The sequence below is a fragment of the Parasteatoda tepidariorum genome, chromosome 1 (assembly GCF_043381705.1).
Source record: "Parasteatoda tepidariorum isolate YZ-2023 chromosome 1, CAS_Ptep_4.0, whole genome shotgun sequence".
Taxonomy (NCBI): domain Eukaryota; kingdom Metazoa; phylum Arthropoda; class Arachnida; order Araneae; family Theridiidae; genus Parasteatoda; species Parasteatoda tepidariorum.
In genome coordinates, this window is record NC_092204.1 from 28,690,870 (window position 1) to 28,709,188 (window position 18,319).

Sequence of the window (18,319 nt, forward strand, 5' to 3'; positions counted from 1 at the left end):
TTTAAACTAAGTACGATGAAATATTCATATACTTATCGGGTTTAAGTTACGTTGTATGTTACGTTACGAGATGCAAATTCACGCTTTATTAATCAAACAATAATTTGAATTAGTTGCTGTAACAATGAAAAAAGGACACTATTTACGTTAGCTTGAATTCCATTCTCGTATAAAATAGTTACCCGATATTTGTAGGCTATAAAATTTTGAATGGTCAAACATACATATTTTATCCCCCTTAAAAATTATGGCGTGGAGAAGAAAATGTTTCGAAAAATAAGCATAATTTTTTTTCATTCCTGACACTTGGCAATTTCGACGTTCAAATTCCTTGCATAAATCTATTTTTATTCCAATATAAATTCCTAAAGAAATAGAAGAAATAAAATACATCTTTAACTTTCATCCAGCAAAAAAAAAGGAGTGAGAGGTTTATTCTTTATTGCGGTTGTCTCAAAAGATACCGTTTATCATTTCTGGATTTTGACATTTTTTTCTTCACAATCTTTATCTATTCTGTTTGTGTTTCTGGGATTGGGCATTGAATAAAAGCATCCCCCTCCTTCCCCTCACTTTGTGAGGGATCATCCGTCTCTGTCCAAGCACTCACATTTCAAGATGTTTATTTTTTGTTTCAACTTTCTTTTTTTGTATTCTTCTGTTCAACCCTTTCGAAGGCCCATTTATTTCTCCTTTGTATTTCTTCCATTTTCTTTATGTTTTATTTGCAATTAAACTGTAGCATTTAATGAAACACTTAGTTTTGCTACGGAATTTTAAAGTTTGCATTTAAATTTCAGTGATGGAAAGTTTACTCACCAAGAAGCCATTTGCATTCATAAATAAAATTTCAATTTAACCAAGATTATTTCCCATGAAAAGATAAAAAGGATGGTGCAACTCACGATGGTACATCACTTCTCTCTTGTGTAACATTTCCTACATCATCCAAAGTTGGAGACCATCTTTGGTATAGGATTTCTCCCACTGGCTAAGCGCTTCTTAGCTTGGAAGTTTTTTTTTTCTTCGCATTGAAACAGCAGAACAAATCTCACAATCAGGATTTAAAAACAAGTGTGCTAATTGAGCAGAGATGACTCAGATCATACAGCGCTCGCCTTCCAATGAGGTGTCCCGGGTTCGAATCCCAGTGATGGCTGGTCGATACGAATTCTGCATCCGGCTAGCATCGACCACAGTGCTGACATGCAATATCCTCAGTGGTAGACGGATCATGCGTTAGAATCCCTTTGCTGTTAGACTAACCGTGGTAGGTTTTCATGGTTTTTCTCTCAATGTAACGCAAATACTGGTTAGTTCCATCAAAAATACCTCCACGAAGACTAATTTCTCCAAATATTTGACCTAGGAGTTGCCTTGTCTTCTGGATTGGGTTCAAAATTACAAGGCTATGGCGTTGAACATTAGTAGTCGTTAGCCCAAAAATTGGGTCGGCTGTTCAACGACGGTTATAAAATAAAATAATAACTTGCTAATTCTATTGGATCGACTGAACAGTCGATGACAGCACAAAAATGATGCAAGAAGTGTTCCCATCCTTATAATTACGAGACCATTATATTGCAATGCTCTTCCCACTGGTGTAATCTTTCTAGTAATCTAGTAATCTCTAAGTAATCTTCTTAAAGCCTAAGAATACACTTTGGAAAAGAATACGGTAAATAACAATGGTTTCAATTAGATTTTACTGTCTTTCACTCATGAATTGGTTAATAATGCAAATTGTTAGAATGAAATTTGGATCGAGAACGAAATAAAACCTATCTGTTAAAAAAAATTAAATTCATACCTTGTTTTTATTGTTATTTACATGGAAACAAATAAGAATTCGCAAAGTATATCATTACTAATTTTTTCTAAACCTGAATGAAATGAATAACTTTGAAATGAATTAAATTTTAAAACTTAGTTCGCAATTCTTCCAATAGAAAAAAAAGGGTCCTCACATGTCAATAAACTCTTTAGAAAAATGTCCAAGAAACAAAGTAACACCTATCGGTTCTAGATAACGAAGAAGCTCGAATCAATTTTTGAATAGGTAATACCAAATTATTTTAATTATTAATTCAGTAAAGTTACGAGTTGAACTTTACTAATTTGTTCCATAAAGGGGTTATCAAACACTAGTTTTTAACAATTTATTACAGAATAATTTAAGGATACGGTCGAAAATTTACTTTACATACAAAAATAAGATGATTGCGAAGCAATTTTATTAAATTTTTATCAAATGTTTTAAGAAACACATTTTGATTCATTTAGAGTCTACAAGAAAAAAATACAAGTACCAAACTAATTTTTAGAAAAAAATATCAGTCCGAAATTTGCAAATTAAAAGAAACAAATAACAACGCAATTGAAGGCAATTGATTGATAACAGATAAATTAATATTTTACCTTCAAATGAGAATTTCGTGAAACTTCCTAACTAATAACTCAAAAATAATCGAAAAATAAAATTTTATAGTCAATGTTGTATATTCTATTACTATATTACAATATTTCATTCAGTCTAAGAGATAAAAATGAGCAGTTATGCAATGCAGACCAGGTTTCAAATCCTGTATTTTACTCAAGGAATGATACCAAGAATACCATTCATAGGAGCAACGTTACTTATTACTGATGAAAAAAAATCCTAACCTAGGAAAAGTCCTAAGCCCTTCTCATTTTTTAACGGAACCATAGAGTTCCATGGAACACCATTTGGGAATCACTGCATTAAAGTATCAAAAAAATTATATTATTCAATGGAGTATAATTGTTTCGTAGATTTTATGCAACTTTATTAAGTGTTCGCGTTCTATTCTGTTGGACCGCTGTGTAATAAGGAAGGATCAGCATGAGTTTTCATGCGTCGTAGCATTTGAAAGTAAATAAAGTTTGCAATGTTTACAAAATTTTTCAAATCATATAAAAAAAGGGGTTAAGAGCCTGTTTTTATAAGTGACCGGCAGGTTTGGATATTGATATTTTTGATTTTGCTGACATTTTCTGAATTTCTTTATGAAAATTATAGGCAAATGTTTTTATTCGGGCAAAAAAAAAATTCTTGAAGTTTTTGGGGTAAAAGATACAGAATAATTGATCCTCTGAAATTTTAAGATTTTATTAATTTAAGTGACAATACCTTTGTAAAACGAGTGGATCACTACACTGACAGTTGTTCTATGTTCTACTATGTACACAGTGAATAATAAGACGTAAATACTTTCAGTGAACTTTTGTATCGAAGGTCAAATGTCTAATATTCGAGATAAAGCTATTTATTTTCTTTGACTTTAACGGTCAAAATCTTGTAGTACCAACAGTGAATGAATAAAGTATATATTTCTGTGAATACATCTACAGTAGTAACTAAAGATGTGAGGTATAATATGCGATAACGAAGTAAACATATTCGAGGTATATACATGGCGTGACCTTAAAGTAGCGAGAAACTCACACTTTACACAATTTACTGTTTTCGCCAAAACTAGACAAGTATGAAATTTACTCAACTTTCTTAAAATAGTGTCCTAAATTTTGAAACTCTTACCTGGATAATTGAAGACAGAAATAGTTATGGGAATGTTGTAAACTGTTATTTTTTTAATGTGATTTAGGATTGTTTTGAAAAGTCTGATCTGAAGTTTACATCTTCTCTCGAGGTAGGCGAGCTGCAGTCTCAATTTAAATCTTACTGAGGGCGGCGGGGAAAGGAAGGTATTTACGCTTTGCTTTGTAGACAAGTGGCATATGGTTTGAATGCATTTTTCGTACGCTGAATCAACAAGAACTTCGACCATGGTGATACAAATAATAGATCAGACATTATAAAGCTTTTATAGATAAATAATGCAGTACATTACTATGCAAACAAGCAAAGTCTTAGATCCTATGACAATTTCAGGATTAATCAAATAAGATAATACCAAATCAAATGAAATCAAATCCTTTTTTCTGTCTAGGAAAAGATTCTTTTGTTTTCAATATGGAAAATTTTATTTCTCCCTTTCAGATCTCCTGAGTCCTGCCTCTGAATTGGAAAGTATCTCCTTTCAATCTATATTTATATTTGCAATGAAGAATTTGAGTTTAAAAGGGTAAACTAAAAGAAGAAAATGCTACCTTAGTTTACCCGCGTAATGCTTGTAGTGGTTCAAAATAAGCGTACTTCCACTTTGGTAATATCTTATCAGTTCAGTCTTCGTCATTAGCAGTCAGTTTAGGGTCTAAATTATGCTCTTATAGAGTCCTAAAGGGTAAGATCCTATAAAACCATAGTTTAATATTGCTCCTGTAACATTTAAAACTATTTCAACTAAGAGCTCGTCTTTACCCTTTTGTCCCATACCCGGAGCAGAACGAATGTAATTTTCAATTTTTTAAGTTTAAAAAAAAGATTATTCTATTGTTTTCTTAAAATCTCATTAATGTTTTTCGAAATAAAAAGTTTTGATGCATTTGCAAAAATATTTGCAGCTCTTTTAATTAGCTAATTGGAATTTTTAAAATATATTTTTCCCGTTTTGCCCCCGTGCTCTCCTTAATTATATTTCTGATTTTTGTCGAGTTTATTATGAAAAGCGCTTTTTTCCCTCTAAGTGTTATCATAAATTAACAACTTTCTCTTCGTGTTTCTGAGATATTTAATTGTCATGTTTTTTAATCTCATCACTCTTTTGCGTAGAGACTTGTTTTTGTAAGCTTCCAATAAAAACTAATCGAATTATTCGAATAAACATAAAGATATTGAATTTTGCTGCTTTAGAAAATAAACAATAGGTAATATTTTGATGAAATCTCTGATAACTTCAAATCGAAAAAATGCACTTATCTTCCAAGACTAACTTTTTCAAAAACACTCGATTAATCTCTTCCCTTTTTCTTTTAAGAAAATCCACTTTTTTGGATAATTTAAAGATGCAGCGTTTCCAGAGTAAAAAGGCCACGGAAAAAAGCGTTTTTCCAACTTTGGAATTCAGCAACAATTTTCAAAACTATATTTTTGAATACAAATAAATTCTACAAAAACCAAGCTCAAATTCACCCTCTCTCTTTCTCTCAGCAAATTCCCTTCTCAAATTCTTTGCATTATTCAATTTTTTTTTAACCAAGTAAGCTAAAAATTTGCAATAAATAAATGATAAAAGTGAGTCAGAAGCGAGAGAGTGGAAAAATGATTGTATTTTTTCCTTCTTTCTTTCTTCTTGGCGATGGTCACGAAATATTCTGACAGAATTTCAACAGTTTGACAATTTCTATCTTTTATTTTTGTTCTTGTTTGTGAGTTCTTCTCGCTGAAAAAGCCTCAAGTCGTTTATCTTTCACCTTTTTCAAAACTCTTCCTTTCTTTACCTTTTAAGTTCATTGTTGTTGCTTTTTTTTCTTTTCTTCTCTGTCTCTCTTTATTTTTGAGGTGTTTGTTGAAGTGGGTTGTATTTGGAAGATAGGATTAAATTTCAAGACAAATCATCAATCTCTAACGACGATGCGGGGTTAGAAGGGTACCATTTTCGTTTCTTTCAATTCTTTATCCTCTACAAATCTATTTTTTTTTCTTATTCGAGAGCTGAATGCTGTCTTATCTTTATACATTTTTTTTTTCAGTCCGATGAGGATTGCTAAGAAGATTGTGTTTTCTACTTTTGTACAGATTTCTTTCAAAAATCTAATATTATATTTTGGAAACAAAATTTGTTAGTTATCCTTGAGAACACTTTTTTCCAGGTTTGAGGGAAAATTTCAAAAGCATTCATGCTTTGACTGGAGAAACAAACAATGAGAATAAAGCACAAATAAAAGTACCGAAAAAGACATACTATATTTTCGGTTTCAAAAACAAGAGCATTCAATCAGTGTCTAGGCACTAAATGATAGTAGAAAAGGCTACTGAAGTTAAGGCACTGAGGAATGTTCCTTTCTGGAGAAACGATACTATAATATATCTGTAATTTACGTAGCTGTAGTCTACGTAGATGTAGTCTATGTAGCACAAAATATAAATATCAACCTACTTTTGGATACTTACTTTGAATCATAATTATCAGTTTAATATTTTATTAAAGCCTCATCTTCATCGATAATATTTACTTAGAAAAAAATGATCAAATTATAGTTTTTTTCAGTAAAAGTATAAGTTCGTACCTTCCTCATCTTAAAAAAATACCAGCTTATTGAAAAATAATCTTGTTTATAAAATTGCAAGTAAAAAAACCTTAATAATTGATGTGAAGTGAATAGTATCTAAATCATCAAGTTAAAGGCCCAATCTGAAGTTTTCGGAGATACGTTTCCTAACAGTTATTTAATGGAATAAAATATTCATCCTTGACAGAGTATCCTTGAGAGAGTAGTATAATGTAGTTTATAATTAACTTTACTAATTATAGTATCTAAAATTATCTAATAAATGTCTAAAATCTAGATAATGTCCAAAACTAACTAATTATAATATAGTCTAAAATAAAAGTCTACTCGATATTATAGATTGTTCAAACTGCAGATTTATTTTTTATTTTAATAAAAAAGGGCCTGAGAAATAAATTAAAAACAATAATTTGCTTTTAAAATATTTTACTATATCATACAATAAAACTTTATTGGCCAGTGACACTAAAGCCAGTTTTTTTTTATGATTGACCTAACAATGACTACTATTATTTTGTATGAATAAGCCCAAGAAAGTGAAGCGAAGAGCTATACTAGATTATATAAAACTTCGCTTACTTCACAAAACATGAAAAGGTTAATAATGTCGACCTGTTTTGAGCTTGTCAAACACAAAAGTAGAAAACAAAAATGATCTCAAATCGAGAACGTGAAGTTACCAATGAAAAAATGGAATGGCGAATAAAGATGAGAAAGAAAACTAGAAAAATCGCGGTAACCGAGTGTGAAACAGAAAAAGGAAAAATAAAAGTGAAAAAACAAAACAAGAAAAGCCGCCGTGGCCGAGAGTGGCAAACCACGGTAAAAATGCATTTCCTCACTTTATGGAGAAATTGTGAGGATGTCACATTCTTAACTAGAGTAAAAAAGATTACAGAGCTCCAAGATGATCTGTATGACAAGGGTTTAAAGAATGTTGGCAATATCGAAATTGAATTTATTCCCAAGATTCTGACAACTTGCGGCATGGTTTATAGCATACTTAATAACGGACATATCTATCGTGTTTAAGTTTAAATTTTAAAGCACGCTTGGTTTGCCCGATGTAGCCAAATTCACACGAGCAAGATTTGTGTAAATGTCCGGACCAAAAAACACAATTTTGATAGAATCTTTAAGTGATTTAAATGTAATTGTGTTAGTATGCGTGAAAATGACTTTTCAACTAAAACGGTATTGTATTGGATATTAGCAATTTTAAGGCAACGGAGGGGAAAAAATTTAAAATAAAAAGTTCACTGGATTAGAAGAAGAAGGACGTTTGGGTTTAATGAGTTTAGCTAGGGTTGAATCAAATTTAGAAGGAATAAATCCATAGCTTCATTGCAATCCAAGTTGCAGTTCCCTTTGAAATTACAACCCTGGAATAAAACGCTGCTCTAAAAGTACCATTAACTATTTCACCAAAAGACCTAAAGGATTTTTAAATTTTTTTAGAAGGCCATTTCCAAAAATGTTTCGTGTGTAATCATTTTGTTCTCTAGAATACAATGTTCCTTTGGTAATTTAACTTGTATTAAAGCAAGATAGACAGATCAGAAAAAAAAAGCGTTAAAATAAATTGTGTGAAATTCGGAAGTAGTTTTGATGGAAAAATCTGGGTCACAGATTCGGAAGAGGCTTCAACTACACATTTAAACTCAGCCCCGCCATCCATCTTGTTTATGGAATACGGCATCTCTGGCAAACTTGGCATCATCATTTTTCTTCAGTTGTCACTCTGTGTCCCAAAAGGATGGCCACGACCCATTAAACAAATAGTATGACCACAGAATTCGACTCCCGAACACAAGATTCCTTTCCTACCCGTCTTTTTCCGCGATTTTATTCTCCAGGCGAATATTTATACAGATTTAAGTTGAAGAATGCATTCTTTATTTCAGCAATCTGAATAAAACCACATTATTTTTACTTTAAGTTCAATGCACATATCATAGTGTCTGCAGACATTTCAAATACACTGGATTATAAATTGTATAACCTCTGTGACTATCTTAAACAATACTTGGTCGCTTTAAGCAAATTTATGGATCACATAAAAGGAAAATGTTTTTTCTGAATCTTTCAAACACTGTTTGAAATAGTTAGTAAAAGAAATTCAGAGAAACCAAACTCTTTTAATGTCGACAAGGTCAAACTCTTTTCGAAAGATATTAGCTGCAATGTTGAACCTATAGCTTTACTTTAAGAAAAATCAACATTAAATATATAATTAATGAATTTTCCACTTAGAGTAAGTTTTTTTTCTTCTCAGTTTTAATGAAATGGAATTCAGAAAGAAAACTACTTTAAATTTAAGGGTAACTTCATTTATGAATGAAAAGTTTTATCTACTTAATGAATTAAAGCATGCAAGGAGAGCTACAGAAATACACAGTTAACGGGCATCAACAATATACATTGCGTTAAATTATTAAATAAAATTAAATGAATATAGTGAGGGATATTGTGCCCAAAACTTATGATAAATACTTTTCAGAAAATCAAAAAAGGCATTTTTCTAAACATTTCTAAGCCTAGAACGAGGCTTAGTTATTTAATCTAATGGTATCATCTAACGTGAGTGACCATTATTAGGGAGTTCGTTATTCAACAAATCGGATAGTGGGGAGTTGAGCTGTGATGCTGACAGATTCGAGAGTTACGTGTTCATGAATTCACTTATTGAGGAATGTACTGAATAAAAACTCTTCATGTATCAAAGAAGTGGACGAAATGTATTTTGTGCCCGACTTAGGAGTTGAAGCCTTGATCACTCAGTCGAGAAAATGACACATTAGCCCTCTTGGCTAATGCATATAATTAGCTTCCAAACGATAATTGGCTTCATTAGATTTATGTGACTTCAACACGAAATTTAGAAACATAATTATCTGAAGAATTTACCTTGACATCCGTGATTTAATTACTAATGTATTGTATTAAAAGTTGTTACGAGTTCAGAACATGATTTTTATTATTTAATCACACTCGCAATATCTACTTTACCTTCAAATTTAGCTCTAAAGGATATAAGTTATAAAATTTCGTTCCATTGTCTCATAAAAGGAATGCATTTAAACAGTGACCGTGTTATATTAATCTCTTGTAAAATACTCTGCAGAAAGTCATATAGAGTTATGCATTGATTACAAACTACTCAGATTTCTTAAACAACGATTGAATGCACTAAATTTATTATGGAATCAAATCTAAATTTCATGTTTTAACCCTTTGTCTGATCTCTCACGGGTAACGTAAAAGCAAAATTTGCAAAACTGGCTATTTCCTATAAGTAGGCCTAACTGGCTAAGTCCTTCATAGTTTCTCATTTTCTAATTGTGAAACCCACTGTTTCCCCATTCATGGCTCACTTCAACATTTATGAAATGATTAATTATTTAGTCAGATCTGGTTAATAATTTGTGCTAGTTATCCTTATTTTGGTTGTTGACGTATGCCTGTTTAGGCAGAGGGAGTGCGATTGTTCTTGTTTCCCAGTGGCGCCATCTATGGCCAAGAATTTGACTTCCGCCGCACTATTCGTCACACCCGTTTATAGGGCGGACCCATTCATACATCCATTCATTCACAGATCGTAATTTTGACCTGAATCAGAGAACGATAGATCTCCAATCCAGTACCCCCAGAGGTATTGATTTGTTATGGGGACATGGAGGACTTTGCGACTCGACAGATTTAACGTGCATCAGTCACTTTACTACACGAGGAGTCTTCGGTCGGCGGGGTTCGAACCCACGAACTCTCGGACATGGGCCCAGCGCCCTACCGACCAGGCTATCCCGGCCCCCTTATTTCGGTAAAATGTACAGTAATATTTTGCAGCATTTCGCACATTCTTTTCAGTGATGCTTGTTGCTTGACAAAAAAGAAACCTGATGGAATATCGAGACGATTATCTTTTTTCTACAGCTAAGAATTAAAAATTTTCTTAAAAGTTCTGAAGAAATATTTGATAACATTTTTGAGGAGTAATGTTTGCTTCGATGTGTGAAATGCGCGTCTAGATATGTGTTGGTAAACTCTGGTGAGCAGTTATACTCACATCTCAATGGTAAACAGGGCTGAAAGTTTATATATCAAGACGAAATTGAGCACAAGCTGGTTAGGAAATCATTCTATTCTCACTTGCTTTCGGGTAGAGTAAGCTATCAATGACTACTAACTGGTATAACATATATATAGGATTATTTATTGCCCTGAGAAAAGTAGGTAGTGATGAATAATTCATAAATAAGAGCAGAAGCAGCACTTGACATAGTTTAACTATCAGTTTCCATCATGCTATTACCGCTGAAGGGAAACAGCTTTGTTGCCATCAAAGTTTGCCACAGCAGTCAAGATGCGTTCATGCAAAAGCTTTGAGAATCAAAGTTCATAAACAATATTATGTATCCTCTCTTCTTCCAAGTAACAAAATATACTATTATATTTCATAAAATATATAGATAAAATATTATTTCTCGCTATTTCAATTTTATGCCAGAAAATGGGAAAAGAAGTATTAGTGGAAGTAAAAGAATACAAAATATTTAATTCTAAATTTACAAAACTATCTTTGAAAGAAACGCGCTTGAAAGCAGCAAAATTTTCAAAAGAAAGAATAAATATGGCAATAAACAGAACGAAGGAAATAAAAATAAAAATATGACCACCATAGCCGACGTCTTCAGGGGGTACTGGCCTCGGAAGCCACAAAACAAAACTTTTTCTATTGAGAGAGAGGCCAAATTAAATGCCGAAATTAACGGCTTTAAAGGTAAAGGAATGAATAGCTTTAAAGGTATTTATAATTCAGTAATTTCAGATTAAACTTTTTTAAATTTTAATAATAGTTACATAAAATATTTAATTAGCATCGTTCGTAGGTAGTAGTTTTCTTTCAGTTAAACATCAGCTATAAAAGTAATGACGAAATAACAATGAAGAAGAAATAGAAAGAATGATGTTATAAAAACATTCAGCGTGCTTAATAAACTTGACCTCATAATCAAATGGCAATACGTATATCTATTAATTTAATGACGGTATTAATTTAATGGCAATATTTCTAATAAAGTCAGTAAATATTATCAATTGCATACATTATGACAATGAGTATTTCGCTCATAGTAGTTGATTTCGATGTTAAAACATGTTGTCTAATTGTAAATAATAAGTATTATAGTTAGTTCAGAATATGCTTGTAAAACACCGTTTACTTAGTTATTCGCATATGACAGAATTTTTCTGCAACAACGATTAAGATAAAAAATAATTGTCGATAAATAAGTTTAAATAAATAAGGAATATTGAAATAAGTAAATAATTAATAATTGGCTACTTTAAACTCAGTTAAAAACACATTATATTTCAAGAACTTTGAAGTTTAATCTATAAGATGAATAATATTGTTACTTTATCAAAATTTCATATTTAAAATATTGTAAAATAATGAATTAAACATCTTTATTTACATTTCTTAATTAAATTGGAATAACTTGTAAATCGTAAACCTATTAAGTGCCGTCTATTAATGGTGTTACACTTTCAGAGGATAAAAGGGTTCATGAAATTGTCACAGTTTTTAGCAAGGGAAGGAGTGATAGTAAAAATGACGAGGATGGATATTATGGTTAAAATAAGAACAGTTAAAATCAACAGTATGAAGTTCTTGGAAACACTATTACTAATAAAAGTAATTTATTTCGATCAGACCAAATGTCAAGTCCAGTTTTGGCTATGAAATAGTTACAGTTGAACTATAAAATACGGTGAATTCTAATAAAAAGTATTATTAATTTATATTTTTATTTAAAAAAATTTTTCCTTATCCCCTTATTATTAATCTGCAGATTCCTTTCTCGACGAACTGGCCGTTTAATTTAGTACTTAATTTTATAAAAATTTCTAAGGATAGCCAAAATTTATAAGTACTTCGAAAAGCAACATTTTTTTTTGCTGTCTGATTAATTATTTGTGATGAGTGACCTATTTAATCTTACTTTTAATTAATCGCAAAGTAAGACCAAGCTTCTTATTTTCCCGGAAAAACAATAGACAGATTTTCCAAAAAAAAAAGTTGCTTCGATTCAGCATGTTTCCAGAAAACGCGCATTTTAAACTGAGATAACTTTTTTTTTCTGAAAATAGTAACTATTTACTCTTTAAAAGCATTTCTTAAAATTTCTTTACTGGTTCTGTATTTTATTTCGACCCAATTCGAATTTTCTTTTAGCTGGACTGAAGATTAAATTTTGCCAAGAATTTGAAGAAAAGCGTATCGTAGAAGGGAGGGAGGGGATTTTCTTCTTTCTTTCACCAAAATGTTCCTTAGAAAAACTGTTCGATCTCAAATAAGTTCTGAAAAGTAGAATAGCCTTTTGAGGTAAAAGAAAAAAAGGCCCCAATAAAGAAAAAAAATACGACTTTATATTTTGTGTTTGTGCTGACTAGAATAAATTTATTTTTTGACCATCATTTCAAATCACCTTTTTAAAAAAAAATATTCACTGAAGTTTCTTAAAAGCTAAGACAAAATACTCTAATAACACAAAAAAGGAACGAAACACCATGAATAACTTTTATTTAATAATCAAATTTACACGCTCCAGAGTGTAAATTCAATAATTTGAGGATTAAGCCTTAAACATACTTATAAACATCATGTTTTAAATTAGAACATCTGGCAAAATCAAAAATTCGTAGTTATATGGTTTTTCTGTGAAAATGTACTAGTAAGATTGAATACGGATTCCTTCGCTTTCTCACTTCTCTCAACAGACCGATTTCTTTTCAATAATTTTTATTTGTTATCTTTCTAATCGCAAATAAATTAATACAACAGTTGTCTAAGAAATAAAATTAGAAGGTCCAAACATTTATTTGCAGATATTCATGCAGATTTCATTTCACAATTTCAATTTCCGCATATGTAGGAACAAAATTTATTTCATAACTATCGATGAGCAGCTCATTTGAGTTTACGGCTACCAATGCTCAACTCCGTAGCCTTGTAATTTTGAACCCAATCCAAAAGATAAAGGAGCTCCTGGATCCAAAATTTCTCCAATCATTTGGAGAAATTTTGCCTTCGTTAAGGACCGCGTTTGCGTTACACAGAGAGGAAAGCCTCGAAAATTTCCCATAGTTAGCTTGGCGGCAAGGTGACTCTAACCAATGATTCGTTTATCACTGAGGATATTTGACGTCAGCACTGTGGTCGGTGCGAGCCGGAATCGGAATTCGTCTCGACCAACCATCGCTGCGATTTAAACCTGGTTCATCTCATTGAAATGCTAAAGCTCTATCCCCTGAGCCACCTTGCCTCGGTACAAATCTAATTAAAACGAATCATTTCACTGTGCTACTGTGGCAATTTCCCCCGCAAACTTCTTTTCTCTCTTTATCTAAAAATCGTGCGAAATCACCACCGCTGTTTAGGGTTTTCGATTTAACATTATACATTGTTTTGCTGCTCAAAAAATATAAGCCATGGAAAAAATTACGAAGATATGTAGAAAAAAGAATAGGATGAATAAAAAATTAAAATTCCATTATTAGTTAAAAAATTATATATATATATTAAAAAATAAATACAAGAAAACACGAAGAAAGTCAAGAAGAACAATAAGCAATCGTGCAAATCCGCGGCTAAAATTATTTGCAAAACAAGCAATTTATGTTTCTCTTTTCTATTTTATATTTTTTCTTAAATAAACATCTGTCTTCTAAAACTATTTATGATCAATTTTTAAAATTATCCAGTATAATATTACCTTGCGCACATCCATTTCGGGCCCATCCTTGGTAACTAACAAATCAAAACTCAGAATAACAAATCACTTCAGCAGTGCAGNGTTATAAAAGCAGGTACACCATACACTGCTTATCACTAGCTACATGAGAACTCCGAATATGTCAAGCGTCAGGGGGTAGTGCTGTGAATAAGCATACTGTGTGGCATTGGTTTCAAAAATTAAGGTCTATTTAGAAGAAATTTGGGTCTATTAACAAACCCTTAACAAAATATTTTAACTTAAAAGTGGACCCTTCACAGATTTGATTATATTCACTATTGTTTAGCTGATCGAATGAACCTTTCCCAGGAAGCGGGGGGGGGGGGGGGGAGAAAGACAAATGCAAAGGAACTAAGTATAGACTAACCAAATATTTGTGTGTTGCAATTCTAATTTAGTGGCAGCAATAGCTGTTTATTTTTGATAATTTAATTCGTTTTTATTATTATTTTACAGTGTTGAGTTTCTTAACCTTTTTGGTATAATGGACCCTTTTTTAAATTTTTTAAGAAGTCACAGACCACCCCCTGTAAAAAAAATTATTGCAAAAACCATCAATTATTTTTACTTTACTTTATTTTCAATTGAAATAAAATTCGAAAGGCTATTTTGTGTTTTTAAAAATGTTAAACTTTTATATGGTTTGCGAATGTGGCTCCTCATATTGTGGAGGATATCTGGCATATCTAAGAGAAAAGAGCAAAGGGACGGCTCATAAAAAATGAGGGGTTGATAGAGGATTATAAAAATAGCAAATCGGATGTAATCAGGGGATTGCCCTGGATGGTTCAAACGGAAAGCCGGTTAGTGCAGAATGTTAAAAATATGACAGGGATATTAGAGGGTCCGCACTGAATTTGGGGTATCTCAATCACCTAGTTTCAAATTTGTATGCATTTTCATCTTTTAGGAAAAAAAGATCAATGTTATTTAAATATTATTAATCCCATCGTTTTAAAAGTAGTCGGCGTACCCCCAAAATATGGCTCATGGACCCCTAAGGGGTCCATGAACCACAGGTTAAGAAACCCTGGATTAGATAGATATAAATCCCTTATGAAAATTTTTAAAATATAAAAGACTCGAGAGCGATAAGACTTGTTTCTAATTTGTATATTGTGATTGAATCCGCACGATGAAGAAATATAACGTTGTCCTTGTTTATAAATAAATTTACTTCTAATTGTTACGCACATTCTGTATTTCTAACTTCAAATAATTTTTTCAGTGTACAGTTGATTAATTTTCAAAACCAAGTAATCGTTTGTTTTATTACGAAAAACATATTAACAAAATGATGTTTAAAAAATTGAATTAATTAAATATTTTATTAACAAAATAATCTTTTTCTTTAAAAAATATTGACTACTTAATTTTTGCATAAAAATCCATAGTAAAAAGTTAATTTATAAAAAAATCATATTTAATTTTTGGATTGATTAAAAAAGCTCGTTAAATATTTTAGTCAAAGCAATCATTTAACAATAGGGCGAAATATTAGTTCGTTATATGACTGTACCATTTAATATGGTTATTTTATCTTCCAAATCTTATTTGGGTTTGTCCGGATACAGACAATTTATTATGAAAGTAAATTTAGCTTTTCAAAAAGTGACTTTAACAGGCACAAGGCATAGAGAAGTTGAAAAGAAACTTTCAGTTTTTAGCATTCTTTTTAAATATTTCTCAAAAATTATTTAGAGGGTTATTTTTCAAGTTTGTGGGTGTTTCGGCTATGCAGTTTCTGATGCTTTATCAATAAAGTTTAAAGCTGTCAGATGTTTGAAGGATCAACCATAGAATGTTTTTGAACACCCTATGTCAGAAACTATAGCAACTAATTTGTAACTCGTTTCGATTATTTCGGTTGCTGTATTCAATAATTGCATAATATTTCGTAAGCCTAGCTTCAATTTTTATGTGTAAAAGGACATTTTTACAAAAAAAAAATTTTATTTTTGTTTGTCTTATTTTTTCTGTAACTTTAAAAATGCATTCAAAAATTTTTTTATTTATATAATATATATTATATAAAGCACTTAAAAAATATTTTGTTTTATCATTATTTTGTTGTCTTAATTTTGTAGTGAATCGTGTTTTGTAATTAAGTAAAACGATCCGATTTGAACACCTTAAAAATTTTAAAGAAAATATTTGGCAATTTTCTAAGTAGTTCTTGTAATTTGAAGTTAGGGAGATCACGGCAATAAATTGCGAATGAAAAGAAGTACTTTTGAACACCCTGTACCAAAAGAAAATGTAGGAACAAGCTTATAATTTGTATCAATTACTTTACTTATTATATGAGATAATTGCACAAAATTTCGTTGACCTAGTTTAAATATGAAGGGAGGAAAGGTCATTTAAAAAAAATTTGCTTTAAGTTTTCTTACTATAATTCTAGAAATATTCGATAACAATAAACAAAATTTTTAGAATAATTTCTAATTAATGAAAAAATATAATTTTAAAATTTAAAAATAATTCGTCGAAATTTGAGCAAGATATGAGCATTTAAAGTAAACCTTTCATACTGCGCATGCGCGGTAAACATACAGAATTTATTTATTTTCATAATTTTGTTCTGAACCGTATTTCCTATCATATGAAAAAATCCGATTAAAATATTTTGAAAATTTACAAATTTTCTAGCAATTTTTCAAGTAGTATTTGTAAATTTGGAAGGAAAGCTGTGAATGATGCGAGATTTTCCACAACTTATATTTCGTAATATTAGCTAAAATTTATTCAAAATGACATCGGTATTATACAGTACCATTTCCTCTTAAAGTATGTTATATTTCACATGTTTTTATTCCACATTTCATTACATTTTGTTGTCCAGACCCTCTTGGTTGGCTATTATCATTTATAATAAAATTTTGTAATATAATACAAAATGAAATTTAAGGAAAACCCCTTATCAGTTAGAACTTTCTTAAAGAAACGTTCGATGGTTACTTAGAAAATAGCTAGAAAATTTCAACATTTTTAAAATATTCAAATGAAACTTTTTACTTTCATTAATTACTAAATGCGATTTACTACAAAATTATGAAAACAAATGTTTAAATGTTGTTCGCGCATGTGCAGTGTGAAAGAACTACTTTAAAGGCGCAATTTTTAACAAATTTTTAGGATAATTTTGGTATTAATTAAAAAAATTGCTCCAAATCTTTTGCTTAATTTTATTGAATATTTAATAAATATTTATAAAATGAATTATGAATATATTTATTAAATATTTACGAAAACCGTAAGACAAAAAAAAACTTCCTTTTTCTAAATGTTCATATCTCCATAAATATTTAAGCAAGGCTTGCAAAATTTTCTGCAATCATTGTACATAATAACTAAAGTAATCGATACAAGTTCCAAGCTTATCTTTTTGGGTAAGGATATTAAAAAAATTGCCGGTCGCTCAAAACTTTACAAGCTTTAAGCTTTATCGATAAGTATCTGATATTGCATGGCTTAAACACATCTAAATTTACAAAATAAACTTTTTAGTATTTTTTGAGAAATTTAAAAAAGAAAATGTTAAACTGATTGTGTATTTATCGCATAATAATTGTAAAATCGTATTTTTCATAATATCTTGTGTAATAAGATATCATGTATTAGCCAATTACTTATGTAGTAAATAAATAATTTGCACAGTTTTCTTCTTTTCTATTTTTTTTTCTTTTTTTGTCGTATGCCTGTTTAGGCAGTGGGGGCGCGATTGTTCCTGTTTTTCAGTGGCGCCATCTATGGCCAGGAATTCGACTTCTGCCACACCATTCACGCAACCACAACCCGTTTATAGGGCGGGTAACATTCACACACAAAAGAGAAAGGACATAGAACACACAGAGAGAGAAAGAAAGATCCATGCCTTGCCCGGGATTCGAACCCAGGACCTTTCTGATGCAATGATAGTTCCCTGCCCCCTCCACAGGCCGGTCAGCATAGTTTTCTTCTCTTTTAGTTAATAAAATGAATAAATTTCATTGAATTTTTAGGAAATAAATTCTCTATTATTAGTGTATTATGAAAGAAATATTACTGTTAAACAAACACTATAATATAACGTGGAATTTAACATTGGAAGAATCTATCTTTGAAGCTGTTAAAGTTAGACAAGTGTAACAAAGAATGTAAAGATTATTGCATTGTTCGAATATAAAACAGGAAATAAAACATTCCTAAAGTCATTAGTTTTTATAATAATTTACCATTTTCCATAACAGTCACATTTTTAACTATCATTACAACTTTCAAAATGTTTATTTAAAAAACGTTTCGAAATAATAGTGTTTCAAATGACATTTTAAATGTTTCCCTTTTATTTAACCTCGCTCTTTAACTTTCTTCTCTGCCTAAAA